This window comes from Echinops telfairi, unplaced genomic scaffold (assembly GCF_000313985.2).
Source record: "Echinops telfairi isolate 266 unplaced genomic scaffold, ASM31398v2 ScPeMD7_7409;HRSCAF=8447, whole genome shotgun sequence".
Lineage (NCBI taxonomy): Eukaryota > Metazoa > Chordata > Mammalia > Afrosoricida > Tenrecidae > Echinops > Echinops telfairi.
Window position 1 is genome coordinate 1,883,047 of NW_022111309.1, and position 27,791 is coordinate 1,910,837.

Consider the following 27,791-nt stretch of genomic DNA (forward strand, 5'->3'; position numbering starts at 1 on the left):
TAATAATGTGGGCTTTGTAAACTCACCCTATCAATAAGGTGTAGTGTGGATGTAATGTGTATTCTTGTCTGGGTCTTATTAAACTAAGCATGGCAGTGCTATTTGTAATACCCAGAGGAACCCTGCTGGTGTGGATAAATTGTTAGACTGCTAACTATGAAGTTGGAGGTTCAAGCTCACCAGCTGCTCCATGGCAGAAAATTGAGGCTGTCTACTCCTGTAAAGATGTATAGCCTTGGAAGATCTATGTAGGGTCACCAGGTATAGGAATCAACTTTAAGGCTAAGTGGAATTAGTTTTGTTTGTTGTTGTTGTAGTAATCAAGATGTGGAAATAACTCAAATGTTCAATCACAGAAATGATGAATCAGCAAACTGTTCTGTTCATGCAATGGAATACAATACAACAAGCAAAATGAACGCCCTGTTGCCATTTGCAGCAACATAGAGGAATTTCACAACATGAAAGAAGCAAGACTAATGATGACTAATGAGCACGTAGAGTTGCTGAGTCAGAATCAATTGAGCAGTAATGGGTTTGGAGTGACTGGTGAAGTTAAACATCTTTTAATATTTATAAGCTATCTAAATAACTTGCTTGTGAAGTATCTGTTCATATCTTTTGCCCATTTACCCCTTGTGGAACGATGCTCTTTGTTTATTCTGAATGCACATCTCTATGGTTATAACCTATCTGGAGATATATATATATATATATATAAAACAAATATTTTCTCCCACACTAAGTCTGACTTTTCATTTCCTTAATGACATCTTCTTTTTCATTGGGCTATAAGTCATGTACTATAAAAACACCTATTTGAAGTGTGCGATTCAGTGGGTTTTAAGCTATTCACGAGGTTACACATTTACCACCACTATCCTAATTCCAGAACATTTTCTTCATCCCCCAAAGAAACCCTATTCTATTTAGCAGCCATTTAATTTCTCTTTTGCAAGCAACAAGCAAAACACATGTCCTGTTGCCATTTGCAGCAACTGTGCCATTTGCAGTTGAGGAACTATGACAACCACAAATTTAAGTGTTATCTCTACGGATATACCTATTGTGGACATTTCAAATAAAGGGCATTATATAATACACGGCCGTCGTGTTAGGCTGCTGTTACTTAGTATGCTGGTGTTAAGGTTCATCCATTGTGTAGCATGTATCAGGATGCATTCCTTTCCACAAACATAATATTCCATTGAATAAATGTACCCATCTTGATTATCCATTTATAGATATTTCCCTTGTTTCTACTTTCTGACTGTTGTAAATTAATGCTGCTGTGAATATTCAGATACAAGATTTTGAGTGGGGAGATGTGTTTAATTCTCTTAGATATATAGCTAGGAGTGAAGTTTTTGAATTATGTGGTAACTCCATGTTTAACATTTGTAGAAACTTCCTAATTGTTTCTCCGAGCAGCCTTCCCATTTTGCTTTCTCACCAGCAATGTATGGGTTTTCTACTTTCCTCATACCCTGGTCAGCGTTTGTTAGTATGTTTTTAAGCCATCCTACTTTGAAACTACCAGCCTCTCCATGGGAGAAATGCTGGATTTCTACTCTGGTAAAAAGCCGTCGTCTTGAGAACTCACAGGAGCAGTTCTGCCCTGTCCATTCGGGTCACTCTGAATCCTCATAGAATCGATGGCCATGAATTTGATTTTCGTTAGTGGAGTAAGCGTGAAGTGGTTTTTCTATTACACATTTTGTGTTTCTGGCTATTTGTATATATTCTCTGAATGGAATATATTCTCTTTGTATATATTCTCGGAATAGAAATATCAATTCAAAGTCTGGTCATTTTTAATTGGTTATTTGTTTTGGATATATGCCCCATATCACGTCCATGATATTTTCTCCCATTCTATAGGCTGTCTCTTCACTGTTGAGTGTGTCCTTTGGAGTTTTGTCCTTTGTTTGTTTTTATCTTTTATCTCTTTCTTGTGACTCAGGTGCAGCATAATTGAGCGGATCATCTCATCAGTTTTACATTCAATAATTCGTATGCATTTGTTGCATCTCATTCCTCTCCATGTACCATCCATCACTTATCCTACTCCTTCCTTGTGCTTTCTGTTTCCGGTGCTTCTTGAGTAAACGCTGCCCTTGTGTTATTGTTCCCCTATGTATCAGTCTAAACAGAGAAAGATTGACGCGTCCAGCATTTCACCTTGCTTGGATCCACAATCAGTGCCCATGGAAGCAGCAGCCAAGAGGCTAATGACTACAGGAGATCAAAATGATAACCCTAACTCGAACAGTTAAAACCTTGTCAGGTGGTCCCCCCTCGGATTCATATTGGGCCTGATCTGGTTTTCAACATTTTCTGTGGGGTTTTTTCCCTTTTCTTTTTCATTGGTGTTTATCTCAGGTATATTTTGACATCGGGGGTCACTGTCTTGAGTTTTTGTTATATATTTTTCTGTTTTTCAGTGTATGAAACCCAGAATTGATGAATCTCTAGAGACAGCAAGTGGAAGGGCTCCTGGGGGGAACCATGGGAGCAGGGGTGAAGGGGAGGGGATGTCAAGGGGTTCAAGAGGAAGAGAATGTTGATAAACTGTGGGAGCAATTGTACAATAATGCTTGATGTGATTGAGCTATGGAACAATATAATATCTGTATTAGCTCCCAATAAAATGGTTTTGGGAAAAAAGAGAGGTCAATGAATATATTTCATTGAGTAAATATGCCGCACAAAACCTCTTTGCAGTGTGGAAAAGCACACATATTACTTTGAAGACAAAAGTGCACCTGATCCAAACGTGGCGTTTTCAATCACCTCATACACATGTCCAAGTTGGACACTGAGCAAGCAGGACCTAAGGAGAACTGATGCATTTGGATTATGGTGCTAGTGATGAATATTGGAATACAATGGGCTGCCTAAAGAACAAACAATAGGTCTTGAAGAAGGACAGCAAGAATGCACGGCCGATTTCATCTCATGTGCGTTGGAAGTGTTATCAGGAGAGATCAGTCCCTGGAGAAGGACATCATGCTTGGCTAAGCGAGGGCCAGTGACAAAGAGCATGGTCCTTTACAAGATGGAATGGCAGTGACCGCAACAATGGATTCAAACATGAGATCAATTGTAAGGATGGTGCAGGACAGGGCAGTGTTTCCTTCTGTTACACATCAGGTTGCTATGAGTAAGAACCGGCACCCAACAACAACAATTGTGTACTGAAATTTGAGGCATTGGGGTGAGTTCAGTCAAGGGTCATCATCTTGGGGTTTCGACTAGTCTCTTTGACCAGCAGGTCTGGTTTCTTTTATAATTTTGGCTTTTGTTCCACATTTCCTCCCATGATCTATCCAGCACCTTCTAATATGATTCCTTTTGAAGCAGTTGGTATTAGTAGCCAGGGACTATCTGTTTCTTTTGGTCTCAGGCTTGCTCAGACTGAGGTTCTTTTGGTCCATTAGTCCAGTAGACTAATTGTGTCTTTCCATTTTCATATGCAAGTTCACGGAGCAAGAGACCCGAGAACTCGAAAGGCGAGGCAAGTGAGCCTTGCCAGCTGAAACAGGGAACTAGAAAGGCGAGGCAGGTTTGGCTCAGGTTGCCTACTGTTTGCTGATGATCAGGTGGGTAGTAGCCTTTGCCCAGTAGGTGGAACTTCAAGAAGGAGGGTGTAACTAAGCCATATGGGCATGGTTGTTATCTTTTGTTGGGTAGGACAAGGAAAAAAATGGCAAGAGGAAACATAACAACTGCAGCAAAAAAAATGATATTAGAACAAACAGTAGGAGAAAGCAGGCAAGTAACACCAATAAAAGTAATTTAATAACTAAATAAAAAGGAAGGTAAAATAAAACAAAAGGAAAAAATAGTAAATGAGGGGAAAAAAGAAAGGAAAAACACAGCAAGCAAAACTAAGGAAACGAATAAAAATTAAAGAGAGATGATAATGGTAAAGGAAAAAACAAGAGAAAAGAAAAAAAAGATCAAAGAAGGGGTGGGGAAAGAAGCAGAGAGAAATATAAGAAAAGAGAGAAAAAGTAAAGCAGGGAAGGCGAAGAAAATGAAAGAGGAAAATAGTGAAGAAGAAATCTGGGGCAGGTGCAGAACCGAGAGAGGAGGACACTCTGGAGGGCAGGGTACTTGGAAGGAGTCAGCACCCTCTGTTCGCTGAGAAACTCAAGGGGCTGGGGACCCTGGGAGAAGAGGTAGCGTTCCTGCCTGCTTAGCTGTTGTCTAGGGTCATAGCCTGAACTGGAAGTAGTTAGTGCAGGGGACTGGTGCTTGTTTCTGGAAGGGACTCTTTTGTCTGATGTGCTTGATGTCATCGCAGATCTCCTCATGAATGTTCTGTGCATCCACACTGTTCTTATATAGTCAAGGTCAGAGTTTGGTTCCTGTGGACTTGTTTTGGTTTCCTATTGCTTCATCTGAACTTGCACATGAGTAATTGAGCTTCTTCATCTTCTCTTCTTATAGATATAGTCAATTTGACTCCGTGTATTCCATCGGGGGAGGTCCACATGTCTAGTCACCAGTTATGTTGTTGAAAAGGTATTTGTGATGAAAATCTCTATAATATAATGCCCAGCTCTGTTTCTATTAATGAGACCCGATTTTCTAACCGCTCCTCCTTCCTTTTCACCTCCAGCATAGCACCCCAGGCACCAGGGATCACCAGCGCACCTGGCACCCCAGGCACCAGGGATCACCAGCGCACCTGGATTGCATGTTTGACCAATTGCAGACTGAAGACATTGGTAGGATTTTTCAATTTCTTTATCGTTCTTTTTAGTGGTTGGTGCACACATTTGAATAATTGTAATATTAATTGGTCTTTCTTGTAGGTGTATGAATATTATAGCACATACAACATTGTACTTCAAGATATATCTTGTGATGCCATTTCTTTTCAGTTTGACATTCCTGTTACAGTAAATCATATGATTGTCCCATTCAAAATGGTCAATGCCAGCCCATTTCATCTCATTAATGCCTAGTATATCCATCTCTATGCATTCATTTTATTTTTAGATAACTTCCAATTTTCCTAGATTTATACTTTGTATACTCCACATTCTGATTACTAATTGTGTTAGTCTGGGTAGACTAGAGAAACACATCCATGAAGACACTCAATATGTGTAGAAGTGGTTTACATACAAGTGTATAAGAAGAGGTTTATATGCAAGAGCAATTGTACGTGAAGAAAACATCCAGCCCAGTCCAGATCAAGTCCATAAGTCAGATATTAGCCCATATGTCTGATACCAATCTATAAAGTCTTCTTCAGACTCACGAAACACATGCAATGACTCAGAATGTAGAAGATCACAGGCCAGTGGGTAGAAAGTCTTTGGATCCAGTGTCATTGGAAACATCTCAGCACTGGCAGGGGCTCTGCATCAGGGTGGGTCCATGTGTCTTGTCAGCTGCTGTCTCCCAGGGAGTGAGCAGGGAGTCTCTCACCTCCAAGGAGGAAGTACGGGATTTCCCAGAATTCTCAGGAGAAGGCCACACCCACACAGAGGCCTCATTAGCTGTGATTGTATTGATGAGCTAGACTCCACCCGTACACTCTTAATCCTCAAATTGACAACTGATTATGTATCTACCACACTGATGGATGTCTGTAGCTGTTTCTTCTCATGCTCATTAGCAGTCGGAGGTCCAGAAGGTTTGCTCTCTCCGCCTCATCAAGCCTGATGCTCTTGTGGGGAAGCAGTTCTTTCTCCGTCATATTTTGAGAGCATTCTAAGACGAGGGCAGCATCTTCTGGCCTATCTCACACAATATTCTATCACTATTCATAAGGTTTTCGGTAGCTAATTTTTCCGACGTGGACTACCTTTTCCTCCTCATTCCGTCTTAGTCTGAACATTCCGCTGAAGCCTGTCCACCATGGCCCTAGTGTTCAACACAACCCGCTGGTGTCTTGATGAACAGAACCTCTTAATCTTAAATATATATATATATATTATTAATTGGGAGTTAGTACAGTTATCATATCATTCCATAGTTCAATCACGTCAAGCAGTATTGTAAAATTGCTACCACAATCTGTTTCCAAACATTCTTTTCATTCCCGGACTCCCTGACATTGTCTCCTTTTTAGCCCACCCCACCCTACCCCCACCCCACCACTGTTCCTTCTTCTCCCCAAAACCCTCATTCTACTTGCTGTCCCTATAGGTTCATCAATCCTGGGTTTCATAGACAGGAAAACATATAGCACAACTTCAAGAGGGTGACCTCTGATGACATAACACCTCTGAGATAAACCCTACTATAAACAAACAAAAACATTAAACAAAAATTCAGAAAATGTTGAAGACCCGATCAGGCCCCGCAAGCATCAGAGGGGGGACCAACTTGAACAGTTTCAACTGTTCGATTCAGGTTTATCCCTTTGATCCCTCCAATGCACTCTATTCTTTCCTCCCATCCCTTATGGATAGAGGGAGATCAGGCTTATTTGCTATGTAGTTCCCACAAATGTACCTTGGGCTCTCCTCCATAGCCTTCTGCTTAGGCTCTAATACTAATCGCTTCTTTGGTTTTGGATTCTATCCTTTGGAGACTGTGCTTCTTCCATAGACTTAGTTGACATCTCAGGAAGATGGCTGCTTGTTTGGAGACAAGCCTTTAAGACCCCAGACACTATTTTATCTGACAGCTTGGCACCATCTAATTATTTTGCTATAGCTCCGGTATCTTCTGTTTCATGCCTGAGGGAGTATTGATCAGGGCCATGATATAAGAACTAATTGTTCTTAAATTGGAGCTAGAATATTGTGTGAGCCCAAAACCCATTCCTGGATTCTGAACAAGTGAATAATTTAGGTACTGTGATATGAAGTTAGCTACTTAGCCCAATATGTCTCTTTCTACAGGGCTTTAAACAATTAGTACCAGGGGCTAATCAAAGATAATCTTAATGGAAGATCATTATGCCCCAGGGGGATGATCAGTAAGACTTTTCACCATAAATAAACAAGGAGGTTTTGAAAGAGAGCCAAAGGCAGATAAAAACAAACAAAAAGCATAGATCCAAAAATTTTTTAATCTTAATAAAAATTCCGTTTATTAACATTTTACTTAAAGTTGTGTGTGTCCTGTATACTAAATCTTTTTTTATCCAAAGATTATGAAGATTTTTATATTATTAGCTTTTATATACTTATTAGCTTTTTATATATGCTATTGTTTTATCTTTTATTATTAGGTCTACAAAATATCTGGAATTGACTATTGTGTAGAGTGTTTATAGGGATCAGCATAAATCTTGTCCATATTGATGTCCAATTGACTTAGCAGTGCTTATGGAAGAGAGCATCTTTCCCTATTGCTCTAATGACAAAATAAGTCAGGCTATGTGTGTATTTCTAGACTCTCTATTAGGTTCTGATGATCATTTATTTAAAATTATTCTAATACCACATTGCCTTGAATAAGTCAGGATACCCTGTACTGTATAACTCCAGGTTTTTCCCCCCTTAAGATTAGCTTCACTAGTATACGCCTCTTACATTTGGTGCAAATTTTACAATTGACATATGAATTTACACATGTAAACACAATCACATAGGATTTTATTGTGGCTGCGCCGACTATATATAAATTTGAGGGAAAGTTGACACTTTTAAAATATAGAAGAGCCAATTGAACTCATTAATAAGATATTTTTAAACACAGTTTTGTTGATACTTCATCCATATGTCATACAATTCAATAATGCAGTCATATCAAGAAGAGTTGTACAATCATCGCCACAATCAATTCTAGACATTTTCTTCTTCCTCATACTCATAGTAATTTACGTAATTATTCTTTGAAATGTAAATATATACATAACAAAACATTCTCCAATTCAACAGCTTCTACATGCGTAAATACGTGCCATTTATTATACTCTTAATGCTCTCCAACCATTATTGATATCCTTTTCCAAATTATTCCACCACCATTAACATAATCTCAATGCCTTCTAGGCAAAACTCTTTCTTCATGGTAACCATTGGTAAAGTTTGATTTCTTTCTTTCTTTTTTTAGTAGTTTTCTTGATATGGTATTCACATATCCATGCTTAAATCACACATAGTTAAATTCACACTTTCATAGTTAAATCACTCTAAAAAAAGAGTTGTATATACATCATCACCATCTGTTCTAGTGCCCCCTTGCCCCTTCCTGCATTCATTAGTTTTTCTCCAAATCCCCCTCACCTTCCCCACCCCCAGCCCACATCCCAGGTAAACTCTTGCAGCAGTTATTGTCTCTATGCATCCACTCCTTCTGTGCTTCACAAACGGGGGACCCAACAGAATCAGTAAAAACAAAATGGCAAGAAGAAAATAATCATCATAATGTAAAGATAAAAATAAAGAGTAAGAAAGTAAAATCCAGAGAAATTTCTGCCATGGAACAAGAGAGAAATATTTGAGTTTCAAGCAAATTCAGGTTGGGTCAGGAGGGAGGTTAACTGACCAAATATCATACTATACCATGGTTAAAACCACTTTAACCAATTTTCCAATAATATCTGTCGAGAATAAAGCTGTTAGGCTCCCTTCCCTGTGGCTAGAGGGGATCTGCCGGAGGCTTCCTCTGACTAGACACTCTGCAGATGGAGTTTGGGCTCCCACTGTCCTCCACCGCCTTCTGCAAATTGGGTGCTCACAATTTAAGCTCTGATACTTTTCCCTTCATCATATTTGGAGTTTGTTATCATCATCTTTGGATCAAACAGGCTGCTGTGCTTCTTCCACGTGGACTTTGTTGATGTCCAACTTAGAAAACTACTTGTTTGAATACAAGCCTAAAGACAGTGGTTCTCAACCTGTAGGTTGCGACCCCTTTGGGGGGTGAACGGCCCTTTCATAGGGGTCACCGGAGATCATCAGGAAACACAAATATTTTACAATATATAATTACATACTGTTTTGTGAGTAATCACTATGCTTTAAATATGTTTAATTATGTTCAATTTGTAGCAATGAAAGTACATCCTGTATATCAGATATTTACATTATGATTCATAACAGTAGCAAATTACAGTTATGAAGTAGCAATGAAAATAATTTTATGGTTGGGGGGTCACCACCACTCGAACTGTGTTAAAGGGTCGCGGCATTAGGAAGGTTGAGAACCACTGCCTTAAGACCTCAGACACCTTGCCAATTGATAGCCAGACGCCATCTGCTGCCTTCACCACCTTTGCTGTAGCGCCTTATCTTCGGTCTCCCTTCACGAAGGCGAATATCCAGCAGCGCCATGTGATCAGAGCTAACTGTTGCTGGATTGGGGCTAGAGTTAAATGGGAGACCGAATCCATCTGCTTGTCCACAGGTTTTGAATGACCCTGGTTTACTTTGGCAGTCATATTATGACAAAAACAAAAACAATCGAGAACAACAATAACAATAAAACAAAAAACAAGGGCAGACAACCAAAAAAAACCTCAAAAAGGCAAAATATTGCCAATAATTTATCCAATGACATAGAATTTAAGATACTGTTGATTTGAGTTTATGCAGTAAGGAACTTTTCAAGCCTGGTCTTGTGTATGATTTAAATAGAAAAACGAAGAGAATAATAATTAACATTTTTAATAGATGCTATATGCTAGAAATTTGGGTTAAGTGTTTTCTAGGTCTTAAATTTTTTCCTTCATAAAAATTTACTATAAAATTTGCTAAAAATGATGAGCTATCACTGAAGAGAGTTATAATATTTTGTCAAAGGATGTAAAACAAATGGGAATAACTATTTGCCTAGAACTGTCAATGCTTTCCAATTAATATTTATCTTAAATTAACTGCAATTGGAATAACAATGGTGCTTTCCCAAGACTGTATAAAGGATTTGATTATTTATAAAGAAGAAATTCTAAGTCTTTCAGAATTATCAGCAGCACTTTTATTGTGAAAAAAAGAAGAGTGAAGTAGGATTACTTTACAAGATAATAAAGCTTTCTACAAAGTTAATGTATTTTTTTAATTTAGAGAAAGGTAATAGTATGTAACTTCCTTAAACAACTTCAAATACCAATATCATATTTCTGCACTCTCTACTTGTTATGTTTCCTAAAAATGTAAAGGACAAAACATGAACAGATGTATGCACACCTATGTTTGTTGCAGCAATTTCTATGATAGCAAAGGGATGGAAACCATAAAAAAATCCAACTATAGAGGATTGGACAAACAAACTGGTATACTCATACACTGGAATACTATGCACCCTTAAAAACCAATCACGAGTCTGTCAGACACCCTAAGACATGGACAAAATAGGAAAACATCATGCTTATCAAAGTTAGTTAATCTCATAAAGATACGTATTTTATGACACCATTATAATAAAAGAAAATAAGGAAAAATAAAAATGTTTTTCACATCAAAGAGTAAGACTTTGAAGTCTAATGGGAGTAGGCGAGGGCAGGAAACTATGGAGGGAGGGTAGGAAAGGGGGGGAATAAAGAACCCATATACTGGTGGTTTAATGAGATACTGTTACTGATTTGAACAATCCCTCATGGCCTAGTGGATATAGGTTGGGATGCTAGTTGTAAGGTCAGCCGTTCAAAACCACCAGCTACTCTGATGGAGAAAGATGAGGCTTTCTACTCCCATGCAGAATTACAGACTCAGAAACTCACAGGGGCAGTTCTACCCTGTCCTGCGGGGTCACAAAGAGTCCACGTGGACTCCGTGGTGCTGAGCCAGGCCTTGCAATGGCATAGAGTATGTGTGTTGTTGTCTTATATTCCATAAACGAAGGGAAATGTACATTCTATTATATAGAATTTATATGTATAAAATGTATTTCATACATAAACTAAGTAACTAAAGCTGAAAATGGAAAATGAGAGAGAGTCGCAGCCTTGAAGCCTCCGTCTCCCTGACCGTCAGCGCAGCGTCGGGCCACCGGCTACTGAGGAGGAAGAGCGAAAGGGAATACACGTGGATTTCTTTTGTAATGTACAAGTTTTTTTTAAAAAAAAGAAAGGAGACATGGCTTGGGCCCATAAATAAGCATATGTATTTAAAAAATGAAAACAAACAAAGTTAAAAATGTAGTACGTCCTATTTATTATAAAGTTTCCATTTCATTCAGTGGGGAGCATCTGGCTTATTTAAGTAATATTTTTGGCATACTTGTTTATTAACTGATAGCAACAATTTTAACCATGAATAAGATAACCAGAAATGGATAAAGAATCTAAATGAGAAACATAAAACAAAGTATACTAAATAAATTAGGAGAATAATTTCAATATAGAGATGTGAACATATTGTGCAACACAGGGAACCTAGCCGTAGAGAAAAGACGGACAGGTTTGAGTATAAAAAGTTAAAACATAGGCTAGCCACATATTTGCAATTTTCTTGTCGGAGCAGTTGTGTGATGTCATTGATCACTTCTGATTCAGAGTGGCCCTGTGCACCACAGAACCGACCCCGGCCGGGCCCTGCACCGTCCTCGCCGTTGGGAGCCCCCTGTCGCAGCCACTGTGGGTGTCAGCTCACTTTATCGGGGTCTTTTTTCCTCTGTCACATTTTACTTCACCACCCCTGATGTCCTTTTCCAGGGACTGTCTCTCAAAGTATGTGCAGCAAAGTCTACATCCTGACTTCTAACGATGGTTATACTTTATCCAAGACAGATTGGTGTGTTCTTCTGGCAGAATTCAAGCGAATCCACTCTTGGGTGGCCTCCCTCAGTCGAGAGTCAGCTTTGTCGTGCACGGCTCACTGAGCACTCCCTGCCGGCCAACGCATGGACACCCATGAGCCTGTGCGGTTCCGCGCCAGTAACTCCTTTACGGGAGTAGAAAGTTTCATCCTTCTGAGGAACGGTGACTCCAAAGTGCCCCTTTTGTGTTAGCAGACGCACCTTCACCACTGCGCCAGCAGGCTTCCTGCACCCCTGGGGTGATGAACAATACCATGCTTTCAGTCTGGCTCACCTTGGCCCTTAAAGAGACAGCAGTGCTTTTTAACACTTCGGAGGTTTACGGGTTTGATGTCCTGACTGCTGCTTCCATGGGCATTGCTGGTGGGTCCAAGTCAAGATCAGTCCTTTCTGTTTCTCACCATGTTGTCTACATTGATACCGTGGTGAGGATCTTTGTTTTCTGTACAGTGAAGTGTAACGCATTTCGAAGACTGTTGTCTTGATCTTAATCTGTAAGGGCTTCAAGGTACCTTCACTTTTATAGCAAGCACGGTGTGTCGTCTGCACACTTCCGGCGGTGAACGAGCCTTCCTTCCGGTGAACGAGCCTCGACAGGGGGCTCCCAACGGCGAGGACGGTGCAGGGGCAGGCCGGGTCGGTTCGGTGGTGCACAGGGCCACTCTGAATCAGAAGTGATCGATGAGCCTCCGCCAGTCCTGCTGCCACATTCATCTTCAGACAGTTCACCTTCTCGGAGTTTCTCCCCCGACAGCTCGAGTGGCACGTAGTTTACATATCATACAACTCAATAGTTCAAGAATTCAATCATATCAAGAATTGTACAATCATTACCACATCAGTTTTAGAGCATCCAGTGCCCCCTCCCTCATGCTTAAATCGCCTTCAATGAATCGTGCAATCACAATCAGTTCTAGTGCTCTCCCCCTCCTCCCTCCTCCCTCCCGCCTTCATTGTTTACTCCCGACATCCCCTTTCCCTCCCGATTCACCAACCCTGAATCCCCTATCAACGCTTGTATCAGTTATTTTCATTGTGCATACGCTCCTCCTGTGTTTCACAACTGGGAAACCCAACAGAAAACAATTAAAAACAAAATTGCAATAAGGTGGTAACTGAAATCATAATAGTATAAAGACAAAAATATAGATAATGAGTAAGAAGGAAAAGATCCCCATCAACATTCAAAAAGCCAGGGAAGAAATTTCTGTCATGGAACAACTAAGAGATACCTTCAAAACAAATTCAGGTCGGGTAGAGAGAGGTCAACTCACTAAGTATTGAGTTCAGTCCAGCACAGTCAACATGACAATGGTTTCTGCCTCACAGTAAGATTGTTGGAGACTCTCGCCGGTGGCTAGAGTGAATCATCCAGCAGCTCAGTCTGACTAGATACTCTGCAGACGGATTTTGGGTTCACATCGTTCTCCATAGCCTTCTACTAATTGGGTTTTCATAATTTTAACTCTGATACTTTTGTCTTTGCCATATCCGAATTTTGTAATTTCCATTTTGGATCACACAAGCTGGTGTGCTTCTTTGGTGTGGACTTGGTTGACTCCTTGCTTAGATAGCTGCTTCTTTGAAAACAAGTCTTTAAAACCCTAGACAGTATTCCCATGGATGGATAGCCAGGTACCATATACTTTCTTCACCACACTTTGCTGAAGCACCCTTTCCTTTAGTGATCATTTCATGAAGGTGAGTATTGGGTAGGGCCATGTTATCAGAATGAACTGTTTTTCAATTGGGGCTAGAGTTAAGTAGGACCCCAGACTCCATCTGCTTGTCCATGGGGCTTACACGTCTCAGGTTTACTTTGGCAGTCGTAATATGACAAAATCACAACCCTATAAGACCAACTGCCTTAATACCAGCCATAAGCCAACCAGCAACCAAATGAACAGAACACACACACACACCCAAAAAGGAAAAAAGAAAGAGAAAGAAAAAAAAGCTACACGCAGGAAAGCAAAAACCCATATAAACAAAGAAGTACGGCATTGTCAATCACCCCCCACCCCCGGTAGAAGTCTATTGCACTGTGACCAGCATCAATTTTCCCAATGACCCAGCACTCCAGACTTTATTGGTATGAGGAGTCTATGCGAGTACAGTTCCCCCACAAGCTGAAACCCACAATTTTTTGTCCTACACAATTCCATCTCTCAGTTGCGCTCTGTTGACCCTAAATATGGGGATTGGTGCCAGGGGGACCGTCCTGGATCAGTTCTTCCAAGTGCAGTTCCCTGCTCAATAGATCACAACCGTTCATGCCACTGTGAGGTGGGCATTGAGGTACTACATGTATGGTGATCCTGGGTCCCTTTCCATTGGACACTCACTGAGCCGGGGGTTCCTGCAAGGTCCAATGACCATCACTTACAAATTACTGGGACGGCCACTCTCAGCTTCCTCTCCATCGGAGTACCCCAGTCCTCAGTCCAAGGGTGCAGGCAGCTTTGAGGCGGGGCTTAGTCCATTCAGCAGGGCCTCTATGTTAAGTCCTGGTGTAGCCCTCTTCTCAGATTATTTACTCAGCGTACAGAGTGAATAGGTAAGGGAAAGGAGGCAATCTTTAAACACACGTTTCCTGATTTTAAACCATGTGGTATCCCTTTTGTCCGGTTCCAATGACTGCCTCTTGGTCTGTGTACAGGTTCCCCATGAACACAATTAAGTGTTCTGGAATTCCCATTCTTTGCAATATTATGTATGATTTTTTATGATCCACACAGTCGAATGCCTTTGCATAGTCAATAAAACACAAGTAAACATTTTTCTGGTGTTCTCGGCCCTCAGCCAAGATCCATCTGAAGTCAGCTTGTTCCATGGCCTCTTCGGAGTCCAGCTCGGACTTCTGGCAGCTCGTCCGTGAGCTGCTGCAATCATTTAAAATTCTCTTCAGCAGCATTTTTACTTGAATGTGATATTATTGGATCAGCATATTATTCAGCATTCTGTTGATCACCTTTTTTGTTTAGCATGCACCTAAATATAAATCTTTGTCTGTTGGCCAGGTAACTCTCCTCCAAATTCCTTGAAGTAGATAAGTCAGTGCTTTCAGTGTTCCGTCAATGTGTTGAATGATTTCAATTGGTATTCCGTTTATTCTTGGAGCCCAGTTCTTTGCAATGCCTTCAGTGCAGCTCGGACATTTCCCTTTAATACCACCAGTTTGGGGCATATGCTACTTGTTGAAATGGCTGGATGTTGACTAATTCTTTTTGGTACGGTGACACTGTATATTATTTCCATCTTCTTTTTCTGATGCCTGTATCATTCAACGTTTCATCCATAGAATCCTTCAGTACTGCACCTCAAGGTTTCCAGTTTCACAACAGTACATACGTCACCCAAGCATGGCAGACTGAAAAAGCGTTGGATGTGTTACATAAATGAGTGTTATTATGAGTCTGTAGCATGATTTTATGATGTACATTTTTAACTTAATGCATTATGGATATCTCCCCAGTGAACACAATATATCAATAACTCATTCTTCAATAACTGAAACTCCGGTTAAAAAAAACATCAGTAAACATGTGCCCTTTGAGGTGGGACATCCACCTAGTGGATTTTCTGGGTTAAATGTATGTTTAACATTTTATTTTATTTTATAACAGTTTTATTGACATATAATTCACAAATAATACAATTCAGTAGTTTACAAATATTCAAAAGACTTATGCAACTATCACTAAAATCTATTTTAAATATTTTCTTCTTCCTTGTATTATTATTATTAACTTCCTATTTCCCCCTAGCCTCCCCTAACCTTGAAGAAACTATTAATCCAGCTAACTGTATCTACTGATTTGCCTACTATGTATTTCATATAAAGAAAAACATGTGAAAATTAACAACAATAACAAAATAAAAGAGAAAAACCTCAATTAAAAAGAAAAGAGAAAATAATAAAAACTAGAACAAATTTAAAATGGGTAAAAAGGGAGAACAAAGGAAAAGGTGTTCAATTTTAACCTAACTGTATCTGCATTCGTCTAATTTCCAGTGCATTTTGTCTGATAGCAAAGCTAGTCACATCTCTAGTCAATGATTAGACGAGATCGGCCCATTCAGGGGGTTATGGCCGTAGACTCCAGTCAATGATTAGAGAGGATTCACCAGATGCTTAATCCATGTGGAGACCCTGCAAATGAATTTTGCGCTTTCAATGTCATCCATAGCCTTCTGCAAACTGGGTGCTCAGAATTTACATTGTAGTACTGTCCCCTCCTCTGGTTTTGGATTTTATTATTTAGAACCTTTGGATCACACAGGCTGGTGTGTTTCTTCTGGGTGGACTTAGCTGACACCTCTCTTAGATGCTGCTTGTTTTAAGACAAGCCTACAAGACCATACACACTCTTCTTCCTGATAGCCAGACCCTAATTGGATTCTTCATACATAAAAAAAAAAGACACTGCCATTGAGTTAATTCCGACTCATAGTGACGTTACAGGAACCGTCCTTGTGGATTTCTGAGACTGTAACTCTTTTTTTTTTTTTTTTTGAGACTGTAACTCTTTATGGAAGTAGAAAGCCTCATCTTTCTCTCAAGTGCTGGTGGTTGTGAACCACTGTCCTTGTGGTTACCAGGGTAACCCTTCAGGATTATTGGGCTTCTGCTAAACCTTCATGAGCACTGAATGATACCGAGCATTCTTGACAATGTAATCAGTGAAAAATGTCATCACATTTCAGTTTGTATTACTCTGTTGTTCTGATGCTGGAAGCAATGCCCTAACATATTTGTACCCATTCTAGAGAAATTATTTGGAAAAGTGATGCAATAGAATGAAAAATGTATCAAACACGGTCACATGAAGTATATGCAGGACATTCACCTGTGTGATCACAGCAAGGAACGGGAGCCCCGGAACACTTCGTTATGCTGACAGGGATGCTACACACAGACCAAGCGGCGGTCCTTGGAGCAGGGCAAGAGGACACTGCAGGGTTCAAAATCAGGCAACGCGTGTGTAGGGATTGTTTCCTTTCACTTAGTCCGTCTGTATTTTGAGCCAACATTTCAGGAATCTGGGCTATATGAAGAATAGAAGGAAGATTGATTGAGAGATGACACCGCCTTGCTTGCTTGAAGCACTTCCCAATGAAGATCAAAGATGACAATCTTCAGCGTGAGTTCCACCTCACCATGAAGAAATAAAAGTCCTCACAATAACAGCCACCACACTAAACGGGAGAAAGGTGGAGGCTGTCATTTTACTTGGATTCACAATCAACTCCATGGAGGCTGCGTCAGAAAATCGAATGATGGACTGCATTGGGGAAACTGATGCAAAATCTCTTTCTAAAGTGTTAACAAGCCAAGATGTCACTCTGAAGACCAAGGGACTCCTGACCCACGCCATGGTATTTTCAATCCCCTCATAAGCCCACGAAAGCTGGACAGTGGGTAAGGAAGATTGGAGAAGAATTCACACGTGAGTTATGATGTTGGTGAAGAATATTAAATAGACCATGGATCGCCCTAAGCGTGGAAGGACAGCCAGCATGCTCCTTAGAAGGGATGATGGTCTCTGACCATAGATGAGGACATGAAATGATCTTGCTGTCATGCAGAATGCGCTGGGGGGTGGATTGTTGCAAATGCAGTTGTGTTGAAATTTGACACCCGGTCGATTGATCACTTTTTGGATCCATTTATATTTGTTCTAGTTCTTAATGTATCCTTTTTCTATTGAGATTTTTATCTATTCTACTTTTTTATTGTTTTTTAAATGATTTCTGTATATGAAACCCAGGATAGGTAAATCTATAAAGACAGTAACTGCATTCATGGTTCCTTGGGTATGGCAGGGGAGGTTGGGGGAAAATGGCAAGCTAATAATTATAAGCACAAGAGGGAAGAAAATGTTCCAACACTGATTGTGGTGATGATTGTACATTCTTCTTGTGATTGAACTATTGGCTTGTATTTTATGTGAATTATATGCCAATAAAACTGGGAGGAAAAAAGAAGAGAGTTAACACCGATCCTACAAATGATTTCACAACAGAAAAAGGGACAGCTAGAAAGACTTTGTCAAAGAGTTTTTAAAAAATAAACACAGATTGGGAAAAATATTTAGTAATGATACATCTGATCCTCAGTTGGGCCAAACTCATATTATGAAACAAGTAGAACCCTGATACTTAAGCCCGATAAAGACATCACCAGAATTGAAAAGAGTAGACCAATATCTCTGGTGAATATGAACGACAAGGTTTTCAGTAAAATTCTAATCATTAGAATTCAACAAAGCATCCAAAAGATAATATGTCATGATCAAGTGGATTCATACCAGATATGCACAGATAGCTTAATATTAGAAAAACAATCTATGTAATTTATCATGTAAACAAAATAAAGGATAAGAACCATATGATTTTATCACTCAATGAAGAAAAAGCATTTGATAAAATTCAACATCCAGTTTTAATTACAAAACACTCAATAAGGTTGTAATAGAAGGAAAATCTTCAACATAATAAAGGCTATAGATGCAGAACCAACAGCTTGCATCTCACTTAATGGAGATAAATGGAAAACATTTCCCATTTGAATTGGAACCACAAAGAATTGCCCTTTATCACCACTCTTATTTAATCTAAGCTTGGAAGCCTTTGCCAGAGTTATAAGACATCAAAAAAGATATTAAAGGCATCCATATTGGCTCAGAAGAAAGAAATTTCTCTTTATTTGAAGTTGATATTATCCTATATAGAGAACACCTCAAGGATTCAATTAAAAATTTTCCAGAACTAATGGAAACATTTGGCAGCTAGCAGGCTATAATATCAACACACCAAAATCATTTGGACTTTTGTATAATAAAGAAGATGACACCAAAAAGGATATTAAAAGACCAATGCCATTTATAAAACTATCCAAAAGGTAAGATATTTGGATTAAAGTTTACCCAAGAAACAAAAGACTTATACAAAGAGCCCTACAAAGCACTCCTATAGAAGCTAAAAGAGACTTACACACATGGAGCAATCTTCCATGCTCCTAGAGAGGCAGACTACATATAGTGAAACATATTACCAAAACCAGTTTACAAATTCAGTGTAATTCTGATCTAAGTCCCAGTACAATTCTTCAAAGAAATGGAAAAACTAATCACCAACTTTATGTGGAAAGAAAGAATCTCAGGATAGATAAAACACTATTGAAAAACAAAAACCATTAGACCTTTCACTCCCTGACTTGAAACCTTTTACAGAACCATAGTGATCAAATAAGCTTGGTACTGGTACAACGAATAGAAAGACCAATGGATAAGAATTGAGAACCCAGAAATACAACCAAGCATCCACGGACACCTGATCTTTGATAATGGACTAAATTAAAAACACATTAAGTGGGGACGCCTGCTCTATAAACGGTGCTAGAAAAATTGAATCTCCACTTGCAAAAGAAATGAAACAGGACCAATACCTAATACCATGTACAAAATGAACTCATGATGGATTAAAAGCCTAAATATAATTCCTAGAACCATAAGGACCATCAGTGAAAAATAGGACATTTTAGAGTGTATGCCTTTAAAAATAGGGACAAACCTAACAAAATGCATAAATACATTACCAAACAATGAAAAATATCAACACTATAGAAGACAAAGGAGTGCACCCTTCTAAAACTATGGCATCGTGCACATTAAAAGACTTGGTCAAAAGAATAAAAAGAACACACAGATTGGGGAAAATACTGAATAAATGATACCTCAGATAAAGGGCTAATTTGAAAAATCTACAGAAAACGACAACTTAATAAGAAAAATACAAAACAGCCTGTAAAAAAATCGGCACAGGCTATAAATAGGCAGTTTACTAAAATTGACGTGTTGGCAGCCAATAACCATGTGAGGAAATATTCACATTCATTAGCAGCAACAGAAATTCCAGTAAGACAACGAGATGCCACTTCACACCAATTCTCTTAGTAAAATAAAAATTTAAAAACCCAGAGAATAATGCATTCTGCATGTGGAGAGATTGGAATACTCACCCATGGCTGGTGGACTGTAGCATTGTGCAACTGCTGTAGAACTCAGCATGAGTCTTCCTTAAACAAATGCAAACACAATTACCTATGATCCCGAGATCTCTACTGGGTACATAACCCAAAGAAATAAAAAGCATAATGCAAGCAGACATATGCACACCTATGTTTATTGCATCAATTTCCATGGTAGCAAAAATATGGAAACAATTAAAAACTTCAGTTATGGGGCAGTGGACTAACAAACTCTGGTACATTCATACAGTGGAATATTATGCATCAATTAAAAACAATGATGATTCTTAAATACCATAAGTCATGGACAAAGCAAGAGAACATTATGCTTAGCAAAGTGAGTCAATCTTATAAAGAAATATTTAATGACACTATTATTATAAAAAAACATAAAAGTGGTTTTCACACTAACGGGATAAGGCTTTGAACAATATGAGGAGGTCAGGGTGTAAAGGGAGAGAGACAGAAAATTATAGATGGAGGGAAGGAGGGGGGAAAAAGAAGTGAGGATGGTAAGGATTTGTGTCACATACTTTGGACATGTTGTCAGGAGGGACCAGTCCCCTGAGAAGGACATCATGCTTGGTAAAATAGAGTATCAATGAAAAAGTGGACGATTCTCAATGAGATGGATTGACATGGTGGCTGCAACAACAGGCTCACATATAGAAATGATTATGAGGATAGTGTATGACCAGACAGTGTTTCCTTCTGTTGTACACAGCGTCACTCGATGGCACTAGCAATCACATATAACACTTGTTGGACGGGAGGCTCAATTCTACGTGAGTCACTGACATCCCAGAACAAACCTGTCATCCTGGTTCGGAGATGGGGAACCTGAGGCACACAGCAAGGACGCGGAGGACTTGCAATTTGAATCCAAGATACCTAATTTCAAGTCTGTGCTTGTAACCTCTTTGGAATTGCATGTTGAATTCATTTTTTAATGATAGGATTTTAATGAAGGAAAAATAGAAATGCCTATACATGAAATAAACCACGTTGGAAAAATGAATTAAACTTTAGACTGCTAACCTCAAGGTTAATGGTTCAAGATTACCAGCTACTCTATGGGAGATAATTGAGGCCCCATAAAAATACACAGTCTTAGAATCCCTATGGAACAGTTGTACTCTCCCTACAGCGTCACCGTGAGTGGGAGCAGACTCGATGGCCATTGGCTTCTATGTGTGCAAGAAGCAGCAGTTTCACATGGAGCACTAAAGTGAGCCTGACCCAAGCCATGCTATTGTAAATCACCTCACATGCGCGTGAAACCTGGACAGCGAATACGGAAGACTGAAGAATTTATTCATTGAAGGATGGTGATGGCAGAGAATATTAATTGAGGGTGGCCTGCCAGAAGAACAAACAAATCTGTCTGGGAAGCAATGCAGGCAACGTGGTCCTTTGGCGCAGGACGGCAAGGCTTCATCTCATATGTTTTGGACATGTTATCAGGAGGGCCACCAGTGTCTGGTGAATGACATCATGCTTGATAGGTGTCGGCGGGAAGAGGAAGACCGTGTATGCGAAGGATTGGCGCACTGACTGCAACAAGAGTCTCGGACATCTGAGTGACTGTGAGGATGGCGCAGGACCGAGAAAGAAAACATCCATAAACATATTTTATGACACACGTGATACAAGATGACGTTATTAAGTTTTTCTACCTTTTAATACATTGTTTGGGTTGTAAAAAAAATCACTGACTCTCAGCCTTGGCTTGGCTGTCTGTTGGAATCACCTGGTGTATTTTTTTTTAATCATTTTATTGGGGACTCATACAACTCTTGTCACAATCCATAAATCCATCCATTGTGTCAAGCACATTTTTGCATTTGTTGCCATCATCATTCTCAAAGCATTTTCTTTCTACTTGAGCCCTTGGTATGAGCTCCTCTTATTCCCCTCCCTCCCCAACCCTCCCTCCCTCACAAACCCTTGATAAGTTATAAATTATTATTTTCATATCTTACATCGTCCTCTGTCATCCCTCACTAACTTTTCTGCTATTCATCCCCCTGGGAAGGGGTTATAGATTGATCCTTGTGATTGAGTCCCCCTTTCTCCCCCCACCCTCCCCTAATCCTCATGGTATCTCTACTCTCATTGTTGGCCCTGAGGGGTTTATCTATCCTGGATTCCCTGTGTTTCCGGCTCTTATCTATAGCAGTGTGCATGCTCTGGCCTAATCCGATTTGTAAGGAGGAATTGAGGGCATGATAGTGGGGGGAAGGAAGCACCAAGGAACTACAGGAAAGTTGTGTGTTTCATTGGTGCTACACTGCACCCTGACTGGCTCATCTCTTCCCTGTGACCCTCTGTGAGGGGATGTCCAATTGTCTACAGATGGGCATTGGGTCTCCACCCCATTCGCCGCCTCTCCATTCACATTGGGTATGATTTTGTTCTGGGTCTTAGATACCTGATACCTGATCCCATGGACACTTCATGATCACACAGGCTGGTGTGCTTCTTCCATGTGGGCTCATTGCTTCTCAACTAGGTGGCTGCTTGTATTTCTTCAAGCCTTTAAGACCCCAGATGCTGTATCTTTTGATAGCCAGGCAACCTCAGCTATCTTCAACACATTTGCTTATGCACCCATTTTGTCTTCAGCAATCTTGTCGGGAAGGTGAGCATCACAGAATACCGGATTGTTAGAACAAAGTGTTCTTGTGTTGAGGGAGTACTTGAGTTGAGGCTCAATGTCCATCTGCAACCTTAATTCTTAACATATAGATATGAGTACCTAGTTCTATTTCCCTCTCATTATATATAAGTAAATATATTTACATATGTACATGCCTGTATTTAGACCTCTATAAATGTCCTTTGCCTCCTGGTTCTTTCCTCTATGTCCTTTTACTTTCCTCTTGTCCCACCATCATGCTCGGCCCTCATTTGGGTTTGGTAATTCCTCGCTGCTACATTGCCTTTTATTAAGCCCCACTAGGCATCCTACAACCTTCTTTCCATCGATTTTAGTTCACTTATTGTTCCCTTGTCCCGAGGTGGTTCCCCCACCTCCCCCACTCCTTCCTTTCTCCCACCTCCCCTTCTCCGATATCCCCTCAGAACGAATGATTCTGTTCTGTTCTTTCTTTCTTTCCTTTTTAAAAAATGGTTCTGTTATTTTCATCTCTGAATTATTTAGCCCACCTATCTTATCTAGATAGACATGCATAGACATGAATAAGTGCAAAAACCAGGCAAAGCCAAATAAAACAAGGGAAGTAAAAACCAGCAAAACAATAACAACAACAAGCAAAAACAAAATAACAAAAAGAAAGCCACTGACAAAAATTGAAAAGCTTATAAGTAGTTCAAGGTCTGTTTGTTGGTCTTTACGAGTGTTTTCCAGTCGGCTCGGATGGGGTGGCACACTCTGTCTCCAAAGTCTATTTTTTTAATTTTCCCCGGGGATTTCCTCACTTTGCCCCCTTGCTGCTCTGTTGCACGCCCTTAGTGTTGTGCCCCAGCGTGATGGGGTCAGGTTGTGCACTGTTCCCGCACTGTGTCCCCAGTGTTGTCCCCCGCAGCACTATGGTTTAGTGAGGGACGTCGCGTCTCGTGGTGGGGCCGGCCCTTTGGTCCTCTCTGTGCAAAGACTGCTCTGAGCAGGAACATCGTCCTGGGGCTTGATGGGCCAGCATGTCCCCCTCCTTCTCCATCCTTTTCGTTTCTCCCGTACTCTGACTCGCCGCTCTCCCCAAGCTGTAACCCCAGTGCTGTCCTCTGAAATGCATTCTTCGGAGGAGGGAGGTGGTGTACACATAGTCGAGATGGGGGCGGCCCCGCAGACCTCTCTATGGGTTCCCTGGTACTTGCCGGTATGTTGTATTCACGTCTGGGCGCATCCGGTTGAAGTCTGGTCTCTCTCTCCCTCTCCTGTGGAGAGATAAACAATACCCTCCCCTTGGGTGGGTTAGTGCCCTGCTCCCCCGCTACCCATGTCTTTTTTTTTTTTCTCTGTTTCTTTCTCCCTCTTATTTAGTTGACTGCCGCATGTATCCCTGGATTGGGTTTGACCCCTGCCATAGTTGCTGGACCTCACCCCTAATGTATTTTTAAACTGTTGATGAGAGGCCAATTCCCAGAGATTCTAATATATCAGATATGGAATGGAGCCTGGCATCAGACTTTTACATACCTCCCAGGTGCCCCTGATGTGCAGCAAATGTGGAGAAACATTAGTTTTGAACCGCTGTTTTGGAACAAGACAGAGACTGTTTGTGCAATTGTCTGATCTAACGCTAGATGGAGTATTGTCTTCATGAAAGCATTTCAACAACCATGGTGGGATTTTTTTTTTTTCAGAGTGGTTTTTGTAGGCTAAATAAGGAGGCAGACAGGAAACATGGTAAGCTTGAACCAAGCAGAACTGAGACCAGGTATTCTGCCAGGCTTTGACCTGGCACTCTATGTAGTTAGCGCACACTTTTTTCAAGTTCTGGGAAGGAATTCTCAGAGGATTTTCTGTCTGAAATCAAAGGAAAACACCATTGCTCCTTAGCGCCTTCCTGCCTCTGCATCCTTTCTGGATATGAATTACAGAAGGCAGGTCTTGTGGAAAACCACGCCCTCTGTTGTGTTGGCTACAAGGGTAAGATGGAATGAGGCTCTTCGGAACTCTCTTAATTAAATGTACCTACATAATTGACTGTGTGGTAAATACCCAAGAGGGCAATATTTCACACTATTTATAGACTCAGAGTAGTGGCGGAAGTAAATAGGACAGTAAGGAGCAGAACTGTTACATTAAGAAGATTCCTATGCCCCCAACACACAAGAGTGTGATTTTTCAGGGTACAAGTTCTTCTGGGCTTAATTTTTCTCCCTTAATCTCAAAATAAACACCAGCCTCCACACTTCATGGTGATGCACTGTTGATTCATTAAAGAGCCATATGCTGATTTCCTGTAAGTGCCCCATTCATAATGATCATAGGCGAAGTAGTAAAAAATGCACAACCTAAGAAAAGCTTTGCAATAAAATTAACCTTAAAACTAAGTGCAATTGCTCTATCCGTGTTTCCACTATTTCAACTTTTCTTCCATCAGAATTCAGACAAACTCTTTTTAACAAATACAATATTTTCATGTTTTCTAGAACAAAGAATCCCATGTCCATGAGAAGGAAAAGGTGACTGCTTCCTAGAGCAGGGAATGAGATATGAAAGACTTGAAGCTTCTGTCACAGCAATTCATCGTCACAGTCTGGGATGATGAGCCCCGGGCAGCCTGCGCGTATCTGTGGGAAGACCAGTGTTTGTTGTGCCTATCACTTACTCCGGCAAGCGTAAGACAGCTTCTCAAAGTGGGTGCTACAGAATTCTAGGTTTTTGGGATGTTAGAACAGGCCATTTGATTTTTTAAAGGGGGCACAGTTTCAATGTCAAATACGTTTAGAATATTATAGGTGAACTAGTTCAACGGTTCTCTTTTCTGCCGACCTTCTTTAGCGTCATCAGTGGACCATTGTGCTTTTCAGTGATCTTTCAAAGGGGGCACAGCTTTCCTAGTGTATTTGACCTAGATTTTTATTTGACTTTTAGCCCTAATCTGACTATCTGGGCAATACAGTGGGAATGCCAGTTATAAACCATGCCGGAGCACAGACCATGCTGATCTGACTCTGCCCCCATGTCTAGTTCAGCGCCTGCCAAACAGAACCAACCGCTGACCGAAGCTGACGCTGTCCTGATCCATAGCAGGACAAGGACCCGATCAATGGTTACACGTCTGAAATGACATGACGAATGGTGGGTAAAATGGCAGGAGAGCCCTGGCCACGCACAGCCTACGTTCCCACAAGAAGAACACAGGTGGCTGTGGCAGGCTTCCCAGACCATTCTCCCCGGCGAGAAAATTAAAAAGAGGCTCTGGGGTCCTTAGTGCAGAGTCTCAACTCTCACCATTCTAGGGGTGCCACAGCAAGAATAAGGGTGTGTTTCCTCTCCCCCACTGAAGCAGAGCTTACCGGTGCTCTGCCCATACCCTCAACTGCCAGCCCCATCCACTCACCAGGCGCCTGGGACTGGCATTGCCCAACCCCCTCATCCCTCAGTTGGAATAGCGCTGAAGAACGGGTCGCAGGTGCACCTTGATAGTAAGCTGGCCTCCTCCCCATCCCCACCCCTGCCTCACACACCCACTCCCCTGCCCTAGACAAACTCTCACGAAGACCTCCTGCTCCTGGTCATTAGTCAGATTGTGCTGCTGGGCCACTTCGAATGAGTCCTCAGCTGCTAACCCTAGGGCTGGTGGTTTGGGACCCAGCCAGTAGCCGGTCCTGCAGAAGAAAAGAGCTGGCACCTGCTTCTGCAGAGAAAGCCTATGGCGCCGTCCTGCACTCGACCCCAGGGCACCACCATGGGTCAACATGGATGTAGGGTAACCAAGGCAACGGTGTGGTCCTATCTTTTCTATAGCCTCTCCCCTACCTTGGCCCACCTCATCGACAGGACCTTTCGGTCCCCGGATATTTCCTCCAAAGTATTTCACCGAGTCCTCAAAGGGGAAACTCACATGTGCTCAGATCTACAGGCACCACTCTACTTGCTCCAGAGAGTCCTGGAATTTGCCTAAAGAACATGCCCAGTACTGTGCCAGGTGCTGGGGACATGAAGGTGCATGAGACAGGCTCGGTCCCCGCCCTCATGAAACTTCTAGGCCCTCAGGGAAGGACAGCATGTTTACATAAGCACATGCAAGGACAATTTCTAATAAGCAGTGGAAGTAAAAGCACAAGCTGCCATGAGAGAGAGAGACAGACAGACAGAGAGAGACAGAGACAGGAGAGCTTAAATTCAGTCAAGGGCGGAAGGGAGTGGGAAGGCAGTAGGACCGCTCCCATGGGCGTATATAGGCAGAAGGCAGTTCTCATATTGTTGTCGTGTGGAAGGCATACATGAACTAACTCAGTGTGTGGGTGGGCCAGTCAGGAGAGACCCAGGTGGACTGTAAGATATGTGCCAAGTCCCTGGTGGAGGAGTGTGTCTCTTCCCATGCCAATATTCCTCACCTATCTGTCAGCGGAGGCTTGCATGTTACGTTGCTTTGATGTTGAATAGATTTCAGCAGAGCTTCCCAACTGTGGTAGCTACACAGTTTCTTGTCAATTTGATAACTAGAGTGAAGGGGTGGAGTTTAGCCTGTCAATCTAAGGTCACAGGTGGGCATGACCTTCTCAGGTGGATTCTGGGAACTTCATCTCTTCCTCCTGGGAGACAGACATACGCTCTCTCTGCTTCACATTGCTGTTGACAAGCCACATGGAGGGAGCCACACTGATGGCAGCCATAGCCCTGGAGATGCATTCACGCCATTGGATCCACAGGACTTTCCAGCAACCAGCCTGTGATCTTCCTGCAGTCGGCCTCATTCCATGTCCTGTGTCAGTCTGAAGAGGAATTTGTGGGTTAATATCAGACTTATGAGCTAATATAAAACTTAAGGACTTGATCTGGACTGAGTTGGGATGTTTTATTGATGCAAAATTACTTCTTGATATAAAGTTCTCTCTAATAGATATATGATGTCTCTGGGTCTGTTTCTTTAGTGACCCTGGACTAACACATCAACTAAGGCCGACTGGAAGGAGGATCAGTGAAATTCCTATGGATCATAACAGTCCACACCACACCGGAGCACCTGACTGACCCTGGTACAGGATCTGGAAGATTTTTGTGCTGTTTTGGATAGGATCATCACTGATCTTAATTGGTAGGCTTCCTATGGTTTCTGAAGCCATAAAGCCCTTTAGGGAGCAGGGGAAGAAATAGAAAAGCCCCTTCCTTACTCAGTGTCTAACTTGGTCCTCTGGGCCCCAGTCCCCTGAGACTCTCTGGAAGGACAGGTGCATCTCTCCTGTGCACAATTCACCATATCCGAGTCTTCTCTCTGCAAGTTTCTTTAGAGGAGCAGCCGGTGGGTTTGAACATCAGACAATAATGTAGCTTTTTCAAACCGAATAATTTCACTCCGCAATATGCATGTAAGGTTCCTCCATGTCTTATCATGGCGTGATAGCAATTTTCTTTTAATTCCTGAATTGTGAACATATCACCATTTGTATA

General features: G+C 41.2%; 1 long non-coding RNA gene across 1 annotated transcript; it reads left to right on the forward strand.

Moving 5' to 3' along the window:
- Positions 1 to 4,672: 4,672 nt before the first annotated feature.
- Positions 4,673 to 27,592, forward strand: LOC123522429. Its single transcript, XR_006680708.1, has 3 exons — positions 4,673 to 4,736; positions 24,824 to 25,012; positions 27,275 to 27,592. It is a non-coding gene; the product is annotated as an uncharacterized LOC123522429 (long non-coding RNA).
- The last annotated feature ends 199 nt before the right edge of the window (positions 27,593 to 27,791 follow it).